At 39.5% G+C, this 22191-nt stretch overlaps 1 long non-coding RNA gene across 1 annotated transcript; it reads left to right on the forward strand.

The window, feature by feature from the left end:
* Window positions 1–9855: 9855 nt before the first annotated feature.
* On the forward strand, window positions 9856–10765 carry LOC107770209 (uncharacterized). Its single transcript, XR_001644558.2, has 2 exons — window positions 9856–10130; window positions 10339–10765. It is a non-coding gene; the product is annotated as an uncharacterized LOC107770209 (long non-coding RNA).
* The last annotated feature ends 11426 nt before the right edge of the window (window positions 10766–22191 follow it).

Raw genomic sequence — 22191 nt, forward strand, 5'->3', positions numbered from 1 at the left:
CCACGCACGTACCCGGGGGTGATCCCACATTACCCTATCCCATACAGGTCTGATAACACCACATAACCTAAATTTCTTAATTCAACCTAGCCCACAAGCCTTAGAATCTAATTTCCAACATCCGTAATTTCTTATAAGATTTGAATCTCGCAACCTACACACTGTATAAGTCTGAACAAGTTGTACCAAAAACGGTAACCATAACTCGAATACTCAAAACTCAAATACCACATAGCTCAAATGCTCGAAGAAATAATTTTTAATCACAGTAGCTGCTCAAAACAACCCCATGCCAATAGTAAACCTCATATCAAACAAGACTCCATTCTAAAAACTTCGTCACTACCGATGATGAAAGAAACACGCAGAGACTCATAACCATTCATCATATCCACCAGTCGTGGAGCTCCCTCTCCTTCGACGAGAACCATAGAAATTTTCTAAGCTGACTTTCGATATTATCCTTCCAAATCTGATAGCACCCATCTTAGATCCGACAACTTCATCTTGTCAAATACCAGCTATTCTACTGACATGTCATACCAATACTATCTAAAGCCACAACCCGTGAAATATGTGCACCAATAAGCAACATTCCAAATGTAGTCAATCACGAAAATGACTGAAACAAGAGAATCGTCCTTTAAGCTCGACGGGTACCACCCCAACGCAATGCTAAGAACCCATCACACACCGTAGAACCATAACACACGAATCTAACACAAGGATCATATCTCAACATAACTCTGCCGCAATGCGCGACCCCAGCCAAACACTGATCCATATGAAATACCTCAGCCACCATACTCAAAATCAATAACCACACGCAATCTGACATCAAGTACTCAAAGTGCATTACTATAACCATGGAGAAGCAAATGACACAATGCCACACAAACCCAAAAGAACATAACCAATGCGCAACCACTCATGCATCACCCAAATACCCATCTCGCGTAATTTCTGATATAAGGCCCCAATAGAACTGCACCATGGGTGCATACAACCAACGAATCACAACCCCTCGTAGCATAGAAGAGTAACTCACCGAACATATCAAAACACGAATAAGCTCAATAACAATTGAATGGCACATCCTTCAACAATAGCAGTATAGAGCCAACCAATCCGAATCGATGTAGAATACACATCTTAATTGGGCCTACCAATGGACCCCCAAATCAACTCCGGGCACCCAAACATGGATAAATAACCCTCCGAAAGACCACAATGACCGAATCCTAACACATACTATGGTCTAGCAGCTAGCTTCGGCCATGACTTCACAGTTCCTAACCATGAAAACAACCTGCTCTTGAGAACTCCCACTCCCCAAATCCATAGAACACACGAATCCCATATCTGATCCCAACTCCACCGCTAGAATGTCTAACACATCTCTCATACACGATAATCCCACGAGGAATACTCCTAAAATTCTTTCGTGCCACATAGCAAATTTGAATATCAGCAGTCGATCAACTAGGAGAGTATTGCAATACCAATGAACATCCGTAAATCAAAATACAATGTCCCTTTGAACCGTGCACCCCTCTCAGGGATTACCGAGCAACTATAGCATTTATCTAAATATATAACATTGACCATTCTGTCCATAATTCGTGAACTTTCCTTCAAGAATGAACTGCCACCTTGTACATGAATCTTGCACAACACACCACATCTACCATTCCATCATGTGGCAAGCACAAGAATCTCACTATCAACTTTAAGTCACCATCAATTTACATACCCGGATAGTTATAAACCTTCCTTTGCTTCCTTCTAGGAGGAAATCACAATACACAACACGTTCCCCACACTGGTAGAAATATCTGGTTCAAACCATGGTAGAAACCATCAAGAACACTTTGAAATCCATTTGCGCCTAATCAAGATATCAGAACTAATTTCCTCTAACTCGCCCAAGGCACGCAGGTCACTAAAGCCCAAGAATATTGCCACCAAAACATTTGTAACGCTCACTCTAAAAATACCTTATGTGAATTTAAAATTATTTTTCTTACCTTTCTTATACTAAAATGTAGAATCCATGATCATATAGAATTACCGCAAATCCTGGCACCATTAAATGTAATCTCAGATTCTATCCATGCACAAATCCAAAAAAATTCTCGATTTTTATATAGAAATCTCGAACCCATTAGAACCTTCTCATCATTAAATATAATTTCAGATTCTATATTGCACCGCCAAAATGGGCTGAAAGACACGTGCCTTATTAGCACAACAACGCTCGAAGGGGTAACCCTGCCTTAACACCACCGATCAAATTCACACTCCGTGTGCACTACATCCTTCAAAATAACAATTTAATCATTTCATGATTTTTCATAAAGTGTGAATATAACGCTCATTCAAGAAATTTTCTTACTTAAGTCATCCCCGATATCAACCTCTGCAAGTCTTAACCAATCAACAAGTATGCCTCAGCCCAAAAACCAATCCCGTACAAAATCTTGCAATCAAATCATAGATAGTAGACTACCCCCACTTGGCTCAAAGACATATAACTAAACATCTGATAACTCACCATACCCAAGATAACATCTGAATTGACCATACTAAGCAATAAGAGATCTACTCTAGTCTTCAACCTCCCAATAGTCACCACACATGACAGATATACACGGTCTACAATGACAGTATCTCCCACCGGGGTAGACACATGAACATGTGAAACTAGAGACTCACGGGGCATATATAGATAATGAGCAAAATACGATGACACATATGAATAAGTGGAACCAAGGTCAAATAATACAGAGGCATATTTATGGAAAACTAAGACAATACCTGTAATCGTAGCATCCGAAGCAATTGCATCTGGTCTGGCAGGGAGTGCATAGAAACAGGCCTGACCGCCACCTGATCGGCCTTCCCCTCTAGGGCGACCCCAAGTTGACTGAGCTCCACCCCGAACTGGCTAGGCAGGGGGTGAAGTTACAGGTGCCGAAGTCAAAGGATGACTCCTCTAGTGAGATAAACCTCCAGAAAGGCGGGGATAATGCCTCTTGATATGACCCAAATCTCCGCACTTAACGCAACCACTCTCATCAAATGGCGGTGAGGACTCAAGGGAGCCCCGAGCACCGGGATAACTGCTCGAAGGTCCCGACATAGATGAGCCCTGAGCTGATGGGGAATGAATCAAACTCTGAGCTAGAAGGGCACTAAGATATGAGTGAACCTAATGAGAACTGAAAGAACCATGGCCAAATGATGCACTACCAAAAATGCCTGATCCATGAAACCTTTTAGCCTCCCTCTCAACCCGCCCCTAGTTGCGAACCGACTTTATCTCCCGAGCAATGTCGACAACCTCATCAAACATAGCACCAGGCACCATCTCTCTAGTCATGAGCACCCGCAGCTGAAATGTGAGCCTAATATTGAACCTTCTGATCCTCTCTCTCTATTAGTGGGAACTAGCCAAACCGCATGAAGGGCCAACTCAGAAAACCTTATCTCGTACTGCATCACAATCATATCATCGTAACACAACCTCTCGAACTGTTTGTGCAGCTCCTCTCTGAGAAACTGCGACACATACTTCTCCAAGAAGAGAATGGAGAACTCCTGCCATGTAAGTGGCGCTGCAGCAACCGGCCTACACCTCTCATATGCCTCACACAAGGTAAGGGTAGCTCCAGTAAACTGAAAAGTAGTGAACGAGTCCCCACTGGTCTCCAAAATACCTGTTTACGGAGGATCCTCATACATATGTCCAAGAAACCACGTGCATCCTCTCCCTCGGTACCATTGAAAGATAGAGGTTGGTGTTTCCCAAACCTCTCCAATCAACGTTGCTCATCATTGGGCAAAAGATGAACCAAATAGTCTTAAGCAGCTGCAACCGGTTGGGCTGGTGGTGCCCCTGGTGTCTGGAGTCCCTGTACCACCTGCTCTGGTGTGCAGGCGGCAAGAGTCTGAGCACCTCATCCGGCCTGAGAAGTGGTTGTTGCGGACAGAACAGAGACTGCCTGAGCCAGACTTGTGCACATGGTCAAAATTTGAGCTAAGGAATCCTGAAGGGCTGGAATCACAATGGGCACAGGTGGTGCCTAAGCTGGTCCCATAGGATCATCCACAACTGGGGCCTGCTCCTGAACTGGGGCAACTGGGAAATTTGCAGGTGCTGCCCTAGCTGCAGTGCGAGCTACACCTCTGCCCCTACCGCGACTTTGGCCTCTCGCGGTCCTAACTTGTGGTACAGGTGGCTGTCCTTCCTACCCCGTAGTATGCGTCCTCACCAATTGTGAGAGAATAGAACAACAGAAATTTGGTTACCAGAATCAACAGATTCGCACGACAAGAATTAAAGAATGTGAAGTTTCCTAAGGTTTCGGCAGCCTCTCGAAGATAAGTCCAAACATCTCCGCACCGATCTACAAGACTCTACTAAACTTGCTCATGACCTGTGAGACCTATGTAACCTAGCCTTTGATACAAACTTTCCACGACCCAAAATCTAGCCGTCGTGATGGCGCCTATCATGGAACTAGGCAAGCCACAGCTCAACATCTTAACATAGAAAAAATCTTTGAACATAAAGACGAAAGCAATTTAATAATTTAGGAAAGCCTTTTTTGAAAATTGAAGTATCCAAAATACGATACAATCCATCCCAAAAACAGGGATGTCACAGAGTACATGAGCGTCTAAATGAGAATACAGTCCACTACAGTGTCTGGAGAAATAAACTAAAAATATAATTAGTGATAAATAAGGAGAGTCAAGGCTTGCGAACTCCGTGCAACTACCTTGGTAGTCTCCGAACTCTAAAGCCGCAATCAGTAACCGCCGACGGGACCAAAATTATCTGGATCTACATACGAGGTGCAGGGAGTAACATGAGTACATCCAACTTAGTAAGTAACAAGTCCAAACTTTGGACTGAAAGGTAGTGACGAACTCAACTGGTACAAACAAAATAGAAAACTGTACAGAAACATAGGCATGCTTTCAAATTAAATAGGCAGCTGAAAATAGTAAAGTGAAGCAGATCCGAACAATGTAAAGAATATAACTCTGCTATCTCTACATGCCAATGCACATGCTGTATGTGATTCACCATGTTGTCAGCCTCATGTGCTCACATTCTCGAATGCTCAACCACTCGGTAATGTATATGGCCCATACATCCCAGGCAAGATCCATCCTGGAACATATACATCACTGACTATAAGTCACCCAGTACCGAGGAAGGCCAATCCATCCATGTGGAGAAGATCCATCTCCAGGTATCAAGTACTTCGGACAAGATTCATGACCAGTGAAGATACATCCCTCAATAATATCAAGAGTGCTCACTAGGGGGTGTACAGACTCCGGAGGGGCTCCTACGGCCCAAGTGCTATCATAAAATCAGTATAACCACTGCGGCGTGAAAACCGATCCCATAACTGTCACTCATAATCAGGCTCTCAGCCTCACTCAGTCATCAATCTCTCTAGTCTCACTCACGGGCTCACAATATCATGAAAACTAGCCCGAAACAATGATATAATTTATCAATAAATAACAACTGAGTCTGAGATATGATAAAAAATGTATGAACATGAATGAGTATGTAATATCCATGAAATCAGTGAGATGACAGCAAGAAATGACCACTGGGGTCCCAATAGTACTGACATGAAGCCTAAACATGTTATCTAGCATGAATGACAGCTCAATTTCTTTATCATATGATGAAAACATGGATATCAACATGATAAAGTCACTATACAGTGCCATGGAATAAATCAGGCCATAATTCCCATAGGGCACGCCCGCACGCCCGTCACTTGGCATGTGCGCCACTTCAATACCAATCACATAACACATAGTTCAAGGTTTCGAACCCTCAGAACCAAGTTTGAAAGCGTTACTTACCTCAAACAGAGCAAATCTCTACTTCGAAATGCCTTTGCCTCTCAAATCAGTCTCCAAACGTCCTGAATCTAGCCGCAAGTAAAACAATACAATACATATAGGCTAAAGGGATCAATTCCACAAGAAAAGTACTAAATCATAGCCATAATTCCGAAATCGGCTAAAACAGGACTCTAGGCCCACGTCTCGAAATCCAACAAAAGTCACAACACCCGAAAGCCCATTCACTCACGAGTCTAACCATACCAAATTTATCAAAATTCGAGATCCAATGGCCATTAAAATCCCCTAAACTCACTCTCCAATTTGCAAGCCCTAGCCCCCCCTCCCCCCTCCAAATTTCCCTTTCAATTCTTACTAATTAGGTGGGAAAATCAGTGGGGAAATAACTTTTATGATCCAAAATGATTACAAGAAGATTACCTAAATAATCACCTCGAAAAACTTCTCCAAAATCTCCTAAGTCCGAGTCGAAAATGTTGAAACAAGACAAAAATCGTGAACCCTTGATTTTAAACCTTCTGCCCAGGCTTTTCGCACTTGCAGCCCTATTTCAGCACCTGTGGAACCGCTCTTGTGCAGAAACATCCGCACCTGCGGAATCCATTACAAACACCGGGCTCGCACCTGCGCTCCAAGTCTCGCACCTGCAGAGTCGCTCCTGCGGCATTTCGTCCGCTTGTGCGGAAATGTCAAACTTTTCCTTTTTCGCATCTGCGGACTCGCAGATGCGCATCCTTTCTTGCACTTGCTCCCCCGCCCTTCCTAGCCTTCCCTTATCTGCGGCCTCCTATTTGCATCTGCGTGTTCGCACGTGCGGTTCCCCACTCGCAGGTGCGATTACACCAGCAGGAACAACACTCCAACTATTCTTCAATATCATACTTTGATCCTTTAACCACCCGAAATCGACCCGAGGTCCCCGGGACCTCAACCAAACATACCAACAAGTCTTATAACCCGCTATAAACTTAGTCAATCCTCTAATCACTTCGAAACAACACCAAAAAATACGAACTACACACGGATTCAAGCTTAATAATCTTTGAAATTTCCAAATTCTACAAACGACGTCAAAACCTATCAAATCACGTCCGTTTGACACTAAATTTTGCACACAAGTCATAAATGACACCACGAACTCCAACTTCCGAAATTCCAATCCACCCCCAATATCAAAGAGACAACTCCCGGTCAAACTTCCCAAAAATTTGAATTTCGTCATTTCAAGCCTAAATTAGCTACGGACCTCAAATTCACAGTTTAGACACGCTCCTAAGTCCAAAATCACCCAACGGAGCTAACAGAATCGACGAAACTCCATTCCGGAGTCGTCTTCACACAATTCCAACTACGTTCAAAATCCTAAGACTTAAGCTTCCGTTTTAGGGACTAAGTGTACCAAAATACTCCGAAACAAAAAACAAGACCTCCCGGCAAGCCACATAAACAGAAACAATTACGGGGAAAGCACTAAATAGGGGATCATGGCTAATACACTTAAAACGACCGGCCGTGTCGTTACACTATTAATGCATGCATTAGCATGGATGAAGATAAAATTATTCTTAAAGTTCCTTAAAGCTAAAGAAAATGCAGGGCATTTTTGTAAATAACTAATTTTCTTAAAAATTATGCAATGCATTTTAATTTTTAGTACACCACACCAAAGAGTAGATAAGAAATAATCTCTGCGTAACTAATACTTGTATTACTAACCCATGTATTACTAATCTTTGTATCACTAATGCACCTTATTCGGCACTATTCTTATACATCCTACCAAACGACCCCGAGTTCAGACTATTACTCTTCATACAAAAACACTGTTTGTATGTGTATGTTTTTTATATTTTCTTTGAGTTCACATTCTTAAACAATATTAAAGACATCATATTGATCTGCTGTCAAGATGATAACAAGTCTTAATTATTTTCTCTTTACTATAATGTTTTTTTATAAAGGGTTCAAGTTATATATACAGTGACAACATAAAGGATTCCCACCGATACATGTATCGAGTAATTCTGCCCCGCACATAGGTATATGGGACGAAATCACCTAAAGTTTATCTCTGATATTTGAAACGTAGTCTCCATGATTTACATAAATTTCATTGACCACTGGGCATAAAGACCACACCCTTGGCTACTTGTTGCGGCAATAAACTTAACCTGATAGTATACAAATATTTTACGTCGTCGTACACAGACAACTTAAACTTTTTGCAAAATAATACCCCTTCTACTTGCACTACTTTTATTTTCCTGTGTACAAGATGCTTCAATTTTTCCTTCCCAAATTCTAGCCAACCCTATGGCTAGTTCTGTTCTCATGCACTCACTCTTCAATTATTCTCCTAAATAATTGTTCGGCATTGGCCAGAATTACTAGTAAATAGTAATTACCAAAGATTCCATATGCCTTCCCAATTTTTGCATGTTTAGTGCTTTATGGTTATATAATTAAATACTACAATTTGAGGTACAGAAATAGAAAAGTTTGACTCATGTTATTTAACTGCTCTAACAACAATGACAAATATGTAATCAAGCACCTCATCTAATAACATCAAAAGTTCCAAAACTATGTGTTTATTGGGTCTTCTACACTTTGTAAATCTATTATATTCACTTTTTGGAAGACCTTAATAGTCTTTCTTGGTATAAAAAAAAAATGATATTATTATAGAGAAGTTTGACTGTATACGCTTTAAAGCTTCAATACCTTTATATTTTCCTCTTATCTTTCTTATATATGAAAACCAAACACAAAGAATAATAGCATTTATTTGTATTCGTATTTGTATTCGTGGTTCATTCAATACGTGGATGTACCATTATAGCTACAGGTTCAATTGAACCCATAGATTTTCAAGCGGAGTAAAAATTTTGTGTAAAGATTTATTAAAATGGTAAAAAAAAATAAGTATGAACTCGTAATTTTAAAAATATAATGACTTCAATGCTAACAACCTTAAATATTGAACAAATAGAATTTAAATCCTAAATCTTCCTCTGTTTAGTACCCTTAGCATGGTATTCTACTACATGAATATTAGTTTATTACTAATATTATCATCAAGATATTTCAATTTTATTTTTCTCCATAAGAATTAGGATTCCTCCCAAGATATTTTCTCAAGTACAGATTTGCAAGAGTTATTTAGGTATGTGATTATAATTGTCAGGTGACTGGATAAAGATATTAACCTACTAAGGGGTTACACGTCTCAATTCAATTCTTAGAATTGGAAACATTGGTAGGCCTACACGAGGCAGATTCGAATTAGATGAAGGGAATGGGAATGTTTAAATTTTAAATATATATGTCATTTTAATTAAATTAGGGGGTCACGCAAATCAACAATGTCATTCACATGGTTTAGGGGATAGAAAGTATACTTACAAGGATTTGTGCTTTAATCTCTTTAACATTCAGAAATGGATTTCCATTAGCATCTTTGAGCATTATAAGAACATCAAGGATGTCTTTTTCCATAGTTTTGTTGCCATTCTTCCAAATCTGAATCCTCTTATGAATTTAGGTATCAATGTGTTTTGTTGCTGTGGCAAAGGCTTTCTTGATACTTGCCTTGTGACCCTCCAAATCAAACACACTTAACAATGGCAAGTAATCCGAGATACCAAAAGAATGGAGGTATTCAAGAAGTTTGAAGACTGCATCAACTTGCTCCTCAGCTTCTTTTCCAAATAATCTCTTGCTGAAAATCATATTCCAAATAACATTCCCACAATAATATCTTGTCACTCTCCTTGAGTTAATTACCGGTTGGTTGCTGCATTCATTGTAAACATATCGAAGAAGGTGGTTAGCGTCTTCATCCCTTTTATGACTAAGCCATTGAAGAGATGTTGGTGAGAGCACATGAGAGGCAACGATTATTGTGGGAATGTTATTTGGAATATGATTTTCAGCAAGAGATTATTTGGAAAAGAAGCTGAGGAGCAAGTTGATGCAGTCTTCAAACTTCTTGAATACCTCCATTCTTTTGGTATCTCGGATTACTTGCCATTGTTAAGTGTGTTTGATTTGGATGGTCACAAGGCAATTATCAAGAAAGCCTTTGCCACAGCAACAAAACACATTGATACCTAAATTCATAAGAGGGTTCAGATTTGGAAGAAGCCATCCTTGGTGTTCTTATAATGCTCAAAGATGCTAATGGAAATCCATTTCTGAATGTTAAAGAGATTAAAGCACAAATCCTTGTAAGTATACTTTCTATCCCCTAAACCATGTGAATGACATTGTTGATTTGCGTGACCCCCTAATTTAATTAAAATGACATATATATTTAAAATTTAAACATTCCCATTCCCTTCAACCTACCATATAAATAATTACCTTAAAATTAAAAAAACTATTGTGTGAAATGGTGTTGATATGCATGATTTGTTACAAACGGTTAATATACAGGAACTCATGTTGGCAACAATGGATAATCCCTCAATTGCAGCTGAATGGACACTTGCATAAATGTTGAACCAACCACAGTTGATGCAAAGGGTCATTGAAGAACTCAACACTGTCGTTGGGAGCAATAAATTGGTTCAGGAATCAGACTTGGCACGGCTAAATTATGTCAAAGCTTGCATAAAAGAGGCCTTTCGTCCCCACCCCATATTGCCTTTTAACGTTCCTCATGTCTCTGTTTCTGATATTATTACTAGTGAAAAGTACTTCATCCCCAAAGGGAGTGTAGTGCTATTAAGTCGTCTTGGACTTGGTCGGAATCCTAAAGTTTGGGAGGAGCCGATGAAGTTTAAGCCTGAGCGCCAATTCAAGGAAAAAAATGTAGTTTACAATGATTCAGAGTTACACTTGTTATCTTGTTATCATTTAATATTGGACGACGAGGGTGACTTGGTGTGAAACTTGGTTCTACCATTACTACCATGTTACTTGCTAGGCTTTTTCACGGGTTTACTTGGAGTTTACCACCAAATTCACCACGCAATGACTTAATTGAGGCGTCGAAGAGTGATCTCTTTTGTACGTTGCCACTTCTTGCTCAAGCAAAACCAAGATTAGCTAAGATAATATATCCTTAAGACACAAATTTTAAATCTTATCCGGTTGTTGTATAGGGGGTAATCAAATTTCTTCGAATGTGTCAGCTCTATATGAATAAATTGCTCATTTCTTTTGTTTTAATAGCCTATTGGTTGAACGTTACTGCTCAATCTGTCCCAATTTATGTGACATATTTTCTAGTTCTGTCATGATCCAATTCTCACTATAGGCCGTGATGACGCCCAATGTCGCCGCTAGGTAAGCCAACAGTGAACTATTCATTTAATTGTTCATTTTAATATTTTTAAAGTTATTGATTTTATTTTATAGCGAAACGAATACTAGGTGATTGTAGTAATGTAAAGCATAAACTAAACATAAGAGTAAAGTAGTGAATTTAACAATAAAAAATCATGAATATCTACTAAAATTTCCCAAAACCCGGTGTCACGAGTGAACGGGCATGTAGTAGAATTTACAAAACTCCCTACAACTGTTGTCTGAAACAAAATAGACAGAAATAATAAATACAACAAGAGGAGACTCCGGGTGTTGTAGAACGGGGAATGGGAAGTAGCTCACCGCTAGGCCTCCGGGTAATGCGGATGCACGCCTCGACGAACACCAGATGTACCTGCCTCAGAACCTGCACAATTTGTGCAGAAGTGTAGCGTGAGTACGTAAAAAATATGTACCTAGTAAATATCTAGCCTAACCTCGAACAAGTAGTGACGAGGGGTCGACATCGACACTTACTAATGGTCAATATACATTAAGTGCAAAAATTATAAATTGGCATGAAATACAACATGAATAATGGAATAAAAGGCAATAATTACATGATTCTTTAACAAAATAACAATTTAAAAGTCCCAAAATATCACATGTTAATCTCAACAAGTAAGGGCTAACATGTAATTACAATTTCTCAAGTCATGAAGGATATATTCAGTATAATCGGACTCCTAGCGACAACATGCACGAGTTATGCCGAGGTCGTACGGTCCGATCCATAGTAATCATGTACATACACTACCGAGGTCGTACGCCCCACCGATCCATAGATGCATCACATTATATATAATTATTGTCGAGGCGTTCCGTCCGATCCACATGAATAGGGAAACCATTCGGACTACTAATTTCGTGTTTACAACCCAAGGTAAGCCCATAAAGGAATATGAATTGTCCATCAATAATTAATCATTCCGCCAAATCTTTATGTAATGAAGCTCAGTTTAACATAATTTTTAATCAAATTTTACTTATTAATACAAGTAATTAAACTAACAAGTTGAGTTCATATAGTGTAAGTATTGTATGATAAAGTCATATGTCTATACGGACATAACATGAATTTTAGCTACGTACGGACTCTCGTCACTTCGGCGTAATGTAGCACCCATAATTAGTAGCAAATAATAATTTAAACACCTATGGAGTTAATTCTCTATCACAAGGTTATGCAAGAGACTTAACTCATTTCCAAATCCACTTTCCGGTCCACAAATCACACTAAAAGCCTCAAGTCGATGCTGACCAATCTGAAACTAGCCAAAGATTGTGCAAACTAATCAATATTTGCTCAAAAGTTCATAATTTAACTATTAGAGTAATTACCCAAACCCTATTTGAAAGATTCCTAAAATTTATCCTCAGGCCCACATACTCGGATTCCGGAAATTTTGTAAATAAATGTTACCCACTACCTCACGAACACAGATATATAATCTCTACTCAATTCCATAATCATTTTCGCGGTCTAATCCCATTTTTATCAAAACCTAGACTCCTAAACCTTCCATATTTTACATGTTAAAATCTACCCATAATCTATATATTTAACTTACATTAGGTATGAATCACTAAACTTATAGTGCTTGATGAAAACCCCTCTCCAAGAAGTTCCAAATTCGGCCAACACAATAAGAAATGGGAAAAATAAGCCTAAGCCCCTACTTTTAATCAAGACACTGCCCATCGATCCTTCTTCGCCATCGCAGACAAAACCTCACGATTGTGAAGTTAAAGCTTGCCCAAGACAAGGACCCTTCATCGCGAATGCGAGGGCAATCTCGCAATCAGGAAGTCTTGCCCAGGCTGAGCATTACGAACGAGGTTAGATTTTCGTGAACGCGAAGGGTAATGGGTGCTGACCACTCCCAAGTCCCTTTTTTCTACGTAAACGCGAGAGGTCCTTCACAAACACGTAGGCCTAGGGACTCAGACTTCCGCGAACATGACCGCCTAATCGTAAACGTGAAGAACAAATCACCCCACTTCCCAAATCCTTCATCGCGAACGCGTGAGGACCTCCGCGTTCTTGAAGAAGGAAACAAGAACCAGCAATGCATCAATTTTGGACTTAGCTCCGGGCGGTTCGAAACATACTCGAGCTACCCGGGACCCTTCTCAACTGCACCAACAAGTCCATAAACATAATATGGATCTGCTCAAACCCCCGGAAAGCGTAAAACAACATCAAAACCAAGAATGACACCCCAAAACCAAATTGAATCAACTTATGAACTTCAAACTTTTCGACAAGCTCCGAACATGTAAAATCATACTTAGACCACTCGGAATGACACCAAGTTTTTGTACAAGTCATAAATCACTATACAGACCTATTCCTAGGCTCCAAATCCCAAACGGACTACGATAACACCCAAGTCTACTCAGAACCAAATTTAAAGAACTAGAAAACCTTCAATGTGTCAACTTTAACATTAAGCGCCGAAATGCTCCAGGAGCACCTTAAACCCGATCCGAACATATGCCCAAGTACAAAATCATCATAAGAACATACTGGAACCATCTAATCCTGGTTTTGAGGTTGTTTACTAAAAATATTGACTCAAGTCAAACTTGGCAATCTTTGGCCTCTATTAAGGAACTAAGTGTTCTGATTTCAACCCGAACCCTTCCAAACCTAGACCAACCATCTCCGCAAGTCATAAAAAAGTAAAAGCACATATGTGGAGTGTTAATTAGGGGTACAGGGATCAAGAAGGCAAAATGACCGGTCGGGTCATTACATTCTTCACCTCTTTAAACAAACTTTCATTCTCGAACGGGTCTAGAGTCATACATGGAGTGCTGAATACGTGTGGATATCTGCTCCTCATGTCGTCCTCGGTCTCCCAAGTCGCTTCCTCCACTAGTTGAGCCCTCCACTGGACATTTAGCGCAAAAATCTTCTTAGACCTCAATTGGCAAACCTACCTGGAAACAATGGAAACTAGCTCCTCCTCACAACCCAAGCTCTCATCTAGCTGAACCGTGCTGTAATCTAACACATGCAATCTGTCAACATGGTACTTACAAAGCATAGACACATGGAAAACCGGATGAACTCTCAATAGGCTGGGAGGAAAGGCAAGCTCACAAGCAAGCTCCCTAACTCGCCTCAACATATCAAATGGGCCAATAAAGCTTGGGCTTAACTTACCTTCTTCCCAGGCCTCATGATACCCTTTATCGGCGAGACTTTCAAGCGAACCATCTCCTCGACCATAAATGATGAAGCAAACGCTTTCTGATCCGCGTAACTCTTCTATCTGGACTGTGCTATGCGGAGTCGCTCCTGAATCAACTTTACCTTCTCCAAGACATCCTTCACTAAATAAGTGCCATATAACTTAGCCTCACTAGGCTCAAACCATCCAATGGACGAACAACATCGCCAGCCATGTAAAGCATCAAATGGAGCCATCTCGATGCTAGACTGATAACTGTTACTATAAGAAAATTCGGCCAAAGGCAAGAATCGATCTCACTTCCCTCCGAAGTCAATCACGCACGCTCTAAGCATATCCCCCAAAATCTGAATTGTTCGCTCCGACTGCCTGCCGGTCTGTGAATGAAAGGCTGTGCTGAGCTCTACCCTGGTGCCCAACTCGCTTTGTACTGCTCTCTAAAAATGTGAAGTAAACTGAGGGCCTCTATCTGTTATGATGGAAACAGGTAAACCATGCAACCAGACAATCTCCTGAATGTAATTCTAGGCCAATCTCTCTAAAGAGTACGTGGTCACCACCGGAATAAAGTGTGCTGACTTGGTCAGCCTATCGATATTGACCCAAATGAAATCAAACCACCTCAACGTACGCGACAACCCAACTACAAAGTTTATAGTGATGCGCGCTCATTTCCACTTTGGTATAACCATCTGTTGGAGTAGGCCACCCGACCTATAATGCTCATACTTAACCTACTGGCAATTTAGACATCTGGGTACATACTCAACTATGTCCTTCTTAATCCACTACCACCAATAATGATGCCTCAGTTTGCGATACATCTTTGTAGCACCTAGATGGATAGAATATCAAGAACTGTGTGCCTCATCTAGAATCTTCTCCCTCAAGACATTGATATTGGGAACACATAGGTGACCCTGGAGTCGCATAACACCATCTTCACCGATAGAAACATCCTTGGCACCACCCTGTAGTACCATCTCTCTAAGAACTAGCAACTGCGGATAATCGTACTAACGAGCCTTGATCTGCTGAAATAATGAAGATTGAGCCACAAAACATGCAAGAACCCGAATGGGCTCTGAAATATCCAACCTCACAAGTTTGTTAGCGAAGAACTGAATGTACAAAGCCAATGGCTTCTCCACTCCTAAAATGAATTCCAAACTATCCATACTATCGGCCTTTTTGCTCAAGGTATCTGCAACCACATTCGCCTTGCCCAGATGGTAAAGGATGGTAATATCATAGTCCTTCAGTAACTCAAGCCACCTGCGCTGCCTCAAATTAAGATCCCTCTTCTTAAACAAATGTTACAAGATGCAATGATCGATGTAAACCTCACAAGACACCCCATAAAAATAATGCCGCCAAATCTCAAGAGCATGAACTATTGCAGGCAACTCCAAATCATGTACGTGGTAATTCTTCTCGTGGGGTTTCAGCTGACGTAAATCATATGCAATAACTCGCCATTCCTGCATCAATACACAACCCAAGACAATGCATGAAGCATTGCAATACACAGTATCAATCCCTAAACCGGAGGATAACACTAACACTGGTATTGTAGTCAATGTGGTCTTGAGCTTCTAAAAGCTTGCCTCAAAATCATCGGACCATCGGAATGGATCATCCTTCGGGGTCAATCTAGTCAAAGGTGCCACAATAGATGAGATGCCCTACACAAACCGGCGATAATAACCTTCTAACCCCAAGAAGCTCCAAATCTCAGTCGATATGGTAGGACGAGGCCAACTCTGGACTACCTCGATCTTCGTAGAATCTACTTTAATAGCCTCACCTGATACAACATGTCCCAAGAATGCCACAGAATCTAACCAGAACTAACACTTGGAGAACTTAGAATATAGCTTATGTTCCCACAAGGTCTAAATCACAACTCTCAAATGTTGTTCGTGTCACGCCCCGACTTCGGGGAGCGCGACCGGCACTCGACCGAGTGAACCCGACCGAGAAAGCCTATAAGATTTCTTTCTACCCAAGCACAACCATGAATAAAGAGGATATGCACTCCATTAATTTCCATTAGCAGATTCATTCATAACTTCCAAAATATTACAAATTTATATATATAATGAAAAACATGTTTTCCAAATACAAACATTTCTAGTTCAATTCCCCAAATCAAGCACCACCCCCAACCTGTATATGGATCCCCTAAGTACAGCAGAAGAGTAATATGGAAATGTCGGCAACAGGGCTCCGACTATACCTCAAAACACAAAGTACAACATCTAATGATATTCGGCCCGAAATAGAGTAGGGCTCACAAAAACCTGCTGAATAGGGAGTAGCTGCTAACGAGGACCAAAGTTGCCCGCTGATGAACCACTTGCATCTATTGAAGATGCAATGCCCCCGGCAAAAGGGACGTTAGTACATACAGAATAGTACTAGTATGTAAAGCTAACTGTCCTCTTTCAAAATAGAATGCCTACATAAGAAAGGGAAAGCAAGTCACAATCAACCATATCCAAATGTCTAGTTTAGACATAACAATTTTTCAAATAGGAAATTAATATATATTATTGGTTAGGAGATCATTAGCACCGATATACCACCATGTTTGTAGCACGGAGTCTGATCACGCCCGCTTGGATAGGCCATCTCCCTATGAACAAAGTGGTTCGACATGTGGTGTGAAAGAAAAGTGTTACCAAGAATAGTACCACTATGTGTGCAACATGGCGTCCGATCTCCACCTGATCAGCTAGGCAATCTTCCCACAAATGCCGTGTGGGTTGACTTTTCCAATCAACAATTATTACCAGTTTCATCCCAATTAAGGGGAATAATATCAACCCATCAATCTCATCCCAAATAAAGGGAATAATCACAATCCACTCGTACAGTAAAACGTGTAGTTTAAGGTGTGAGTTGTTAGAACCCACCCTTCCTCAGTTTGCTAATGATACTTCCCAAAAATATTATTTTTGTTTTTGCACATAAAGGTAACATAGGTACAAATGTGTTTAACTTATCATTTTTCACATTATATGAATCTCCACTAGTATTTTCAACTAATAACAACAACAATATTCCCTTGGCTCTTTTGGCCATTCACAATATTCTTTATTCAAGGTACATTGGCCGTATTTGATATTCCACACTTCCATTGCTTCCCTCTCATGTATCATCATCATAAATATCAACATATATAATATTACGAAAATCACTATTTCAAGTTCATTAGAAATGATGAATTTAAGCACAATAGATTTCTTTCCAAGAATGGAGTAAACTGATTGGCAATCGATGCGCAAGTTAAAATCATAAACAAGTAACACACCATTTATTCTTGAAATACTTTTTCCAAAAAGGGCAATACACAACTTTCACTCAAGAATATGTAAGAATGCAAAACACATTGAAAATACTAACCAAGCATAGCATTAGTTTAAACAGCCACATATGTGCATGACTTGAGTACATAAACTATTAGGCAATTCTATTTTTGAAATAAATTTGGAACAGTTGAATCAAAGCTCATTTCATAAACTTTCTCACATCATCTTATTTCATTGGCACCACTACCCAAACATATAACTTTCATTCTTGGCACGTTGGCCACACTCTATGTCCTCAATTCACTTATTCATTTTCAAGCATCTTTATAGATTATCGACAACAAGACATTTCCAATCAAGACTTTAGGCACCCATATGAACAATTAAGAGTCTTAGGCATATCGAGTTTTTCTCACCCAATTTGGCATACTAGCTTTCATTTGAAACACAACTCAAAGCCATAACATTTTAATACACAATCAACACTTTGAACATATATATTTCGACATAAGGCTCATTCAAAATAGTCAAGTTTATACGGGATAACCCATAACATAGGAATTAGGAACTCGAGCCAACAATACTTAAAACTTACGGGAACATTATGGAATTCGATCATAAGAGAGTAGTTTAGCCAACATACCTCGCTTTGAGATTTCCTTAAAATACAACAACGTTCTAGAAATCCTAGCAACTTCAATCTATTTTGAGACATAACACAAGTGAACACAAATTAGGAAGATATTCATGGTCTAAACACATTTGAGAATTTTATCAAACAGTTGATGTGCAAATTGGTTACAAGGTTCTTCCACAAGATTTCTTTGACCTCACAACCCAATCTTTACCCAAGTGGGCTTAATAATATTCCCACAAACCATATTGGTACATGCATGTATACATAATACTCTCACCCAAGAATCATACTCCCAATCACCCATCTTTTACCCCAGACTCGAAATTGAAGACTAGGGTTAGATCCTTACCTCTTGAGTGAAGATCTTGTGAGATTTCCTTATTGGATTTCAAAGCTTGGACAAGATCTTGATGCACAAAGCACTTGAGCTACTTCTTATCTCTAGAACATTCTGACCTCTCTCTAAAAATATTAGGGTTTTGCCTTTAAAACAATCCCCAAAGGCTATTTATCAAAATGGGGTCGGGTTATAAAAATAAAAAAACGGACCCTCCGAACTCAGGTCTGTGGTCGCAGAACAGGTATGTGGTCTACAAAATGGAAAGCGAAACTGATGCCCAGAACTGGGCTGCACTGGCCCGGTCTGCCACCATTCTGCGATTCGCATACCACTTTTGCGGTTTGCAGAATGATTCTGCGGTCACAGAATTGACCACAGAATCAAATTCTGCCAAACTTTGGGAATTTGGTCTTAACTTCTTGTACGAATGTCCAAATGATGAACGGTTTGATCCATTGGAAACTAGAATCAAGGGGCTTTAATTTTGGTAGAAGTATGCATTTGAAGTAGGATCTTGTGCGAATTGAGACATCCTTTTCACTTAATGTATCCAACTTGTTCCACACAAATTCTTGCCATTCACAAAACTCCTTAGTATGTTCCAACACACCTTAAACATATATTTTCATTTCAAAATAATGTGGTTCTATCCCATGGGTCTCCTTTAATACTCGATTAGGTTATTCCAAAATATCATTGGCGTACATTAAAATCCTAAATCATTAGGAAATTTTTAATGGGGTCTTACATTCTCCCCCGCTTAGGATCATTCATCCTCAAATGAGGGTCAGGATCCGATGTTTGCATCCTACGTGACCCAATTGCTACTTCACACACCAGCAGTTCCAAATTTTGACTAACTCCTTATATTTCCAAAATATTTGCCAGAGTCTCCCCTGTAATTGGGCCTATTGCCAGAGAATCCCAAAAACCAGTACTAATATTACGTCCGCAACTCAACAAGCATCACAATATACATCAATAAAACCAGTCTTTACATTACAGGCATTATATTACCAAAAGTGATATCTGAACATGAGCTGCACATATTTAATTCATAACACATAGAAAGTACCTTTCGATCCACAATTGTTTGACTATACAATCAAGTGAGAACATTTTCTTTCCTTAACACTTTCGGCCTTCGAGGTGGCCTCCTCAACTCTCAAACTTCACCATAACACACAACGGACGCAATCTCAACTTCCTAACTTATCTAACAAGGATAAAAATTGAGTACCTCTCATAGGCCAATTATCCAATAACTTCACCTTCACTAGATTTCACCGGAAAGATAGACAATGGATTTCCAACTACCTTCTTAGACATATACACATGAAACACCGGGTATACGGAGGAAAATGATGGGAATTATCATACTCATAGTTTGGCATATCTCCTTTAATATTTCATAAGGCCTAATGTGACTATACATAATTTATCTTCCTTAACAGTTCTTCCAATATATTCATAGAGAAAATCTTAAGAATAACCCGTTCACTTTCTTTAACTCTAAATCCCTAAGCCGACCACCCAAACTACACTTTTGGCTACCTGCAACAATAACTCTAAGATGTGCTAGCTTGAATATGACCATAAAATTTCCTATCCAATATATTTGATCACGGGATGATGCTCCTTCTTTGATGTGTTTGAACCTACAACTCTCGATAGATTTGCTACAAATAGGATCAACAAGGTTCGAGATTTTGCTGTAATTATTCAAGAATCCATCAACGTACTGAGAAGGGTATTTCAGCAAGATATGTCCTAAGAGACATGAAGGTTACTACCAATAGTGCTGACATGATTAATCATTGTGATGACATCATCAATTTGACAAATAAGGCATAGAGTTTCCTAGTACACATTGATAACGTGGAAACATGTACATGATCCGGAGATGTAAAAGAAGTGAGTCCTTTTAGACACGTGACATATGGGATACATGATCGGGAGGATAGAGACATTAGCATCAGTTATTCTTGGAAGACTATGAGTCATAAAAAGGACAACAACAATTGTTTCACTCCATATGTGCCTTGTTTTGCAATAGTAGGCTCGAAAGAGAAATAGCCAAGTACGTGACACTAGTCGCCTCTTGGAATGTAGGGAAAATCAGTTTAACTCTATATGATAATATTATAGCACCCTGAATGTGATATGGATTTCAAAATACATGAAGTTGCATTATGCTCTTAACGGTAACTAGCACGAGGAATCTATGCCACAAGTCCATGAGGATGAAAAATAAGTTGAAAATTTATGAGCTTATTATCATTCTAACGACTTAACCCTTCACAATAGTTGATCCTATATGAGAGGACTAGAGATACAACAAACTTGTCTTTCTAATCAATATTCTCATGATATGTGCTAGAATTTAAACATCCACCTGAGGTGGGGAGATAAAAGTTGCGGTAAGTCTGCTTAACTTTCAACCACACACAAATGAAACCATGTAGCTAGTACATATTAAATGTTGGGGTGAAATCATGTATTGGTTAGAGAGAATGAACACTTTGCTATGAGCTAGACATTTTTCTACCATAATAACTCTCAAGTTGCCATATCAGGCCACTTCACTGGCAACTACAATACTAGGAACAAAGTGAGTTACTCACTGAGGCATGCTCTAGGTGGACATGAAAGCCATACTGAGATGGGAGAATCAAAGAATCTTCCTGTGACAAATTCGTGAAAAGCTCAAATTCCCCAAAAATGTTGTGCGGACAAGTGACCATTTTCAATTGACAGGTACACATATGATAGGTGCTAAGATATGCTCTTATGTTACTAGACGGTGAAAAGGATTCATGATAATATTCACAAAGGAGTAAAGTGACTGTTCTAACCATAGGAGACACATACAACGGAGAGAAAAAGAGTGGCTCAAGAAGGATCTCAACTCTAGGCAGCTACATTGGATTTGATACCACATAAGTAATTTTTATGACTGTGCATGCATAAGCATAAGTGAGCAGATGTTATCCATTTGAATCAAAAGGTTCTGTAAGATATTCATTAGGTATAGTCCCTTGTTGAGATTTTAGGAAAGTAAGTGGGATGTATTAATCGTAGAGTTATAACATAATTCAAGGACAAAATTATAGAACTTAATTCCTCAAGAGGTCGTAAATAAGAGAATTATGATCAAGAGGCTTCACAAATACTGCGTCTCATTCAAAGAATAGGTACATGAATGTTTTGTGATTCAACGTTTTGGTTGAGACCATATTTATGTAGGATCTTCAATATGTATGTTCATATACAACAAGGAACATTATGCGGTGTTCAGAATGATATAAGAAGTAGTGACTTACTGTTACATCCCGCATTTTCGTACATTAAAGTTTCGTCGTAAGTTAATCGACGTAAGCTCGGGAATGAGATTATTTTGAGATTATAAGTATTACGCTATTTCAAACAAGTAATAATTAAATTCGTGAAGAAGAGAGAGTAAGCGAATCGAAGAAAATGAGTTTC

Source organism: Nicotiana tabacum, chromosome 12 (assembly GCF_000715075.1).
Source record: "Nicotiana tabacum cultivar K326 chromosome 12, ASM71507v2, whole genome shotgun sequence".
NCBI classification, from domain to species: domain Eukaryota; kingdom Viridiplantae; phylum Streptophyta; class Magnoliopsida; order Solanales; family Solanaceae; genus Nicotiana; species Nicotiana tabacum.